This window comes from Pinus tabuliformis, chromosome X (genome assembly GCF_031772625.1).
Source record: "Pinus tabuliformis cultivar Carrire ecotype Pingquan chromosome X, CPIR1, whole genome shotgun sequence".
In the NCBI taxonomy this organism is placed as follows: Eukaryota; Viridiplantae; Streptophyta; class Pinopsida; order Pinales; family Pinaceae; genus Pinus; species Pinus tabuliformis.
The window spans coordinates 355,413,460-355,419,459 of NC_142308.1; positions in this window are offsets into that span (position 1 = coordinate 355,413,460).

Below are 6,000 nucleotides of genomic sequence, written 5' to 3' on the forward strand. Positions count from 1 at the left end.
TTAAAATGCACAGGTATACCGCTTGTCATGTCTTTATGGATTATTTGTCAATGAAGCATAGTCATAGGACCTGAGTGGCTTGATAATTCAATTATTTTTGCATATTTGAAGGGAAAATGACCAGGACCGTGATTCATTGGACGATGCCATCAAAGCTGGTAGCACTATCCTTGGATATTAGCTGCAACGGTGAATTAATCTTTCGATTATCACGTTGTTATCTTTTACATTTGTTTCATTCTGAAAACCACCATGTAATTAAAGGTAGACAGTGTTGTAATTCTAGGAGTTGTATTATTGACAAATTGTATAAAGTAGAGTTGCGGGCTGTGAAAGCTATCACTGTTAAGAGTCATTAAGATTACAGGAGAAATACTCTAACTTTAAGTCTATAATAACATACTTGTAATATTTCTTTAATTAATGACAGTTTGATCTTCTGGGCATATCGTGATTCGTTGATCTTGCCACAGCCCTGATTAGGGAGTAGGGCCCACTCTTCTAACTAGGTGTTGTTGGATTAGATGTGTGTTAGGTTTATTTCCGTGAGTTTATTATTGTTGTGAATGTTTACCAGTGTGTTGTTGTTTGTCCTAATTGTAGTTACTCTTGTTGTTGTTACAGTTATTACTTGTTGTTACTCTTATTTGTTGTTACAGTATTGCTTTTTGTTACATATTGATGAATTTATAGTTAATGTTCAATGCTAGGTAGGGAAACTGTGGCCTGCACATACAGTGCACGATAGCCTTGAAACAACTGGTAGAACCCCGGGTTGACAATTAAATGTGGATTGGGTGAATTGCATGATTCATACTTGGACACCAACATTTTGGCGTTGTTGTTGGGGAGGCTATTAAAGGTGCGAAAGTACAACCAGTATTGACCATAGGACTGATCTCTCATCCTGGAGAAGGAAGCTTCCACCTTGCTCCAAGTCTTGAGTATTAGATTGCTTGGTTGTTTGGTTTCTTGTTTTTCTTTTTTTTTAGGATTATTCTCTCATCCTAGGGAAGGAATTTTTTATCACCTTACTCTAGGTCTGGAGCTTTAGATTGCTTTGTTCTTCTTTCATAAGTATTTCTCTCTCGTCCTGGGAAGGGAAGTTTTATTTTTCTCCCTGTTTCAGGTCCTGAGCTTGATTTTTGCGATTTTTTCATTTTCTTTCTCTTGTTTTATTTAGGGGCCACTCTCTTGTCCTGGGAAGGGAAGTTCTTATCCTACTCGAGGTCTTAAGTTTTTAATTTGTTTGAATGTTTCCCTTTTATTTCCTGATTGTATGAACAGAGACACCAATAGAAGGAGCAGAGGGAGACCCCCAAAAATAAAAGTGGTTGATTTGGGCAGAAAAATTTACATCCAAGGAATCATCTCAAAGGTTGAGTCTAGAGCATCATCACGAGCTGTTGCTAGGGTAAGATCTCATATGAGATTCGAAGGAAAATCAGTTTCACAACCAGAACCTCCTCCAATAGCAGAACTGCAATTCGAGGAAGAAGAAGTAGCAAGCAGAGGATTTGAGGAATTGCATATTGTAAGTTTAGAGAAGAAGATTCGAGGGAATTCTTGGCACCATTTGATCAAGGAAGTGTTGTTAAACAACTTCCATCACCTGTTATATAACAACCAGACCCAGAACTTGTTGAAATCCCAAGTGGGTATTGGCAGATATTCATGGCTCCTGCAACTTTTTTGATTGAATTTCCAATTGGAGATATCAGAGGTGATGCACCTATGAAGCCTATTCCTTTGACAACACTACCTAATTTCCATGGTCTTACTTCCAAGGATCCAGACACATTCCTTTTTGAATTTGATGTTGTTTGTTGGGGATATGATTACATTTACGATGCTCATACATTGAATATATTCCTCTATACTTTGAAAGGCACAACTTTGAGATGGTTTATGGGTTTAGGAGGAAAATCTATTGCTACATGGGATGATATGAAGATGATTTTCCTCAAGAAATATCAGGACTACTGCAAATCCCGGGATGTAAAGGAAGAAATTTTTAATATTATGCAGAAAGAGGATGAGAATATGGAACATTTTGTGGAACATTTTCAATATAGTTTGCAGAGATTAGGCCACAGTGACCTGGATAAGAATATCTTGAAGATCATTTTTCTCAAAGCACTGAGGGAGGAATCTCTGGAGCTATTGAATGTAGTAGGGAAAGGAGATATATCAAAGGAATAATTTGATACCATCTGCGAATTATGCATCAAGTGTTCACGAGGGGCTATGAGACAGAGGCGAGGAATCCGGACTCTCAAAACATCTAGCAGTGGAGTTACAAAGGCTGAAATTGGGAATCTGTTGGACAACCTAAGAACTGATATCCTGAGCACATTATCATCACAGCTAGACATGTTGCAAGCAAAGCAGAAGAAGATGGAAGCAGAGAAGGCTATGTCTATTTTCTACCCTCAATCCGGGAAGAAGCATCCATTGAAGGAAGGTCCATTAAATTCTATGGAGACTTGTGTGATATGTGAACAGAGTCATTCCACTAGCACTTTCCTGTATCTTCATGAATTGAAGGTAGTCTTTCATGGATCGAATGAAGAATCAGATCAACGTTGTTTTATGGGATCAAGGAAATCATGGCAACCACAGACGCTGAACATGAATTAAGGTATGCCTCAAGACCCGTCTCAATATTTTAATAATATGAATTTTGGTCAGCAATCTGTACCTTTTTCACCTTCTTAGCCATAGTCTTACCAATATCCAATGCCTTGGCAACCATAGTATCCTCAATCTGGTCCAAATTTTTCATGGTCCTAGAATTTGCGTGGACCTTCTCCTCCTCCTTCAGGGCGATTCTCCCAACCTATTCCACAACAACAACTACAACTGCCTACTAATGTGCCCACTATTAATCCTCCTCTTCATCCTCAATTGCTTGTCCAACCCAATCCAAATCCAAATAACGGAGGGGCTCAACAGGTTGAGACATTCAACCTCTATGCATATAGTATTTCTAGTATGGAATTTAATGAATTAAATCTTTGATCTGGTCGGGTGGTCAATACTCAAACTTCACCTATAATTGTTGAGCATACCAATGATGAAGTCTCAGAACCAGAACAAAGAATGATAGGGGATGAGCCAGCACAGATTCCTATAAAGCAACAAACCCCTTCACAAACTATTGTTACTAGAGGATGTCAAATTGGTCCACCCTATCTTGAAATATTATCTTTGAGCAAACAAAGTCCTCATCCTGAATTTGACTTTTTAGGGGAATTGTAGAATTTATTCGTTAAAATTCCATTACTTCAGGCTATGAAGGATGTACCAATTTATGCTAAGACAATTAAAGAATATTGTTCTAAGAAACCTGGCAGAAAACCAAAGGACCCACTTACTATTCATGTTATGGGTAAATTATTAGATATAATGTTGGGGAAATCCATACTTGTCAAATACGGGGATCCTGGGAATTTGATTCTGACAATGCAGATTAATGGGGTGGATATCCCAAATGTATTGGTAGATTTTGGGGCAGTGATTAATGTTATAACCTCTGCAACCATGATTACCTTGGGTCTGCAGAACCTTAAACCAACTCCCACTGTCCTATAATTGGCAAATCGATCTACTATTAGACCGGTAGGGAAGCTAGAAGATATCACTATTTTGGTAGACTCATGGCAGTACCCTCGTTGACCTTTTGGTTTTACATACCCAATCCCCAGCCGGTGGGCATCCTTTGATTTTAGGAAGACCTTGGCTCGCAACCATAGATGCTTACATTGGGTGTCGGTCTAGAAACATGGTAATATCCAATGGGGAAGTTACAAAGAACCTTATCCTTTACCCCCCTGCAGAACCAAGTTCATCAAATAAACTCGGATTTACCTTGATTCAAAAGTCTCTACCTACCAAAGAGCCTGAATCTGAGAATGAAGAAATTAGACCCATCCTTACTGTTAGCGAGGCTCTCTGTTTTAAAGATGAAATAGAAGACAATGTCATTAGCACCTTTCTCAGTAATCCCGACTCTATTTCTGATTCAACCTGTCAGCTATTAGAAACTGTCATGAGCTACAATGTTCAGGAAGATATTGAACTAGAAACAGAAGTAGAAAACATTCCTAAAATTGTACCTCGTAATAATGTTCCTGTAGAAATTGAACCAGGGAAAACATTGAATATTAATCTTGACCTTTCACACTCCCAATCTGAACAGCTGCTGAAAGTCCTTCAGGAGCATAAAGAAGCTTTTGCTTGGGAGTATACCAATATGAAAGGCATCCCTGCTGATTTATGTACTCATCATATATACATTAAATAGGAATGTCGACCTATTAGGCAACCACAAAGAAGAATGAATCCTGCCTTAAAAAACATTGTCAAAGATGAATTACAGAAGCTATTAGATGTGGGTTTTATTTATTCGATATCGGACAGTCAATGGGTTTCCCCACTGGTCATTGTTCCTAAGAAGAATGGCAAGTGGTGGATCTGTGTTGATTACAAGGAACTAAACAAAGCAACTTAGAAAGACCATTTTCCCTTACCCTTTATTGACCAAGTCCTTGATACATTAGCCGGGAAGGAGTTTTTCTCCTTTCTGGATGGATTTAGCAGATACTATCAAATACAAATAGCTCTTGAGGATTATGACAAAACTACCATCACATGCCCTTTTGGAACCTTTTCCTACCGAGTCCTTCCATTTGGCCTCTATAACACACCTGCTACCTTTCAAAGGGAAATATTAGGAATTGTTTATGATATGGTTAATGATAGTGTTGAGATTTACATGGACGACTTCCCCCGATATGGGGATTCCTTTACATAATCTTTGAAAAACTTAGAGAAAGTACTTGAAATATGTAAGCAAACACATGTTTCTCTTAGTACATTCAAATGTCATATGATGATGAAGGAAGGAATAGTGATGGGACACTTGCTTTCAACTGCAAGAATTCAGGTTGATCATGTGAAGGTAGAGGTAATCTTAAAATTTCCCTTGCCTAAGACACCAACACAGGTATGCATCTTTATTGGTTATGCTAGATATTATAGGTGTTTCATAAGATTTTTTTTCTAAAATAGCATTCCCACTTTTTAAATTGTTACCTAAGGATGCAAAATTTGTGTGGACAGATGAATGTGAAACAACTTTTGTAGAAATCAAAGAACTAGTATGCAAGGCTACGATATTACGCAGTCCTGATTGGAAACTCATGTTTCACATCTCTATTGATGCTTCTGAAACAACATTAGGGGTGGTTTTGGGGAAACATGAGGACAAGAAACTGTACACAATTTACTATGTCAACAAGAATTTGACCCCTGCTGAATTAAACTATACAGTAACTGAAAAGGAGTTCTTCGTTGTCATTTATGCTATTAATAAATTTCAGCATTATATCACAGGGTATCTTACTTTCGTGCACACCAATCATACAACTATAAAGTATCTGATGAACAAACCAATAACCCTTATTCGCGTTACAAGATGGTTACTATTAATTCAAGAATTTGATATTACCATTTTAGATAAACCAGGGAAAGACAATGTAGTTGCAGATTTCCTGTCTAGGATGGATACTAGTGATGAAGGTACACCTGTAGAGGATAGTTTTCTAGATGGACATCTTTTTGCAATTTCTACTCACACTCCATGGTATTCAGATATTGCTAACTATCTTGCTACATGAAAGGTGCCTCAACACTTCCCTTACAAAGAACAACGAAAGATTATCCATCATAGTGCTCGTTATTCACGATAGAGGGATATCTCTTTTACATAGGATCTAATCAGCAAATCTGGCAGTACATAAGTGGAGATGACATCTATGATGTCCTGAAAGCTACTCATGATGGTCCATGTGGGGTACATTTTGCAGATAAGTAGACAGGTCATAAGGTGTTACAAATAGGATACTATTGGCCTTCTATTTTTTGTAATGTAAGGAAATATGTTAAAGGTTGTGATAGTTGCCAACAGATGGGTCAGCCTGGTCGGGGATATGAAAT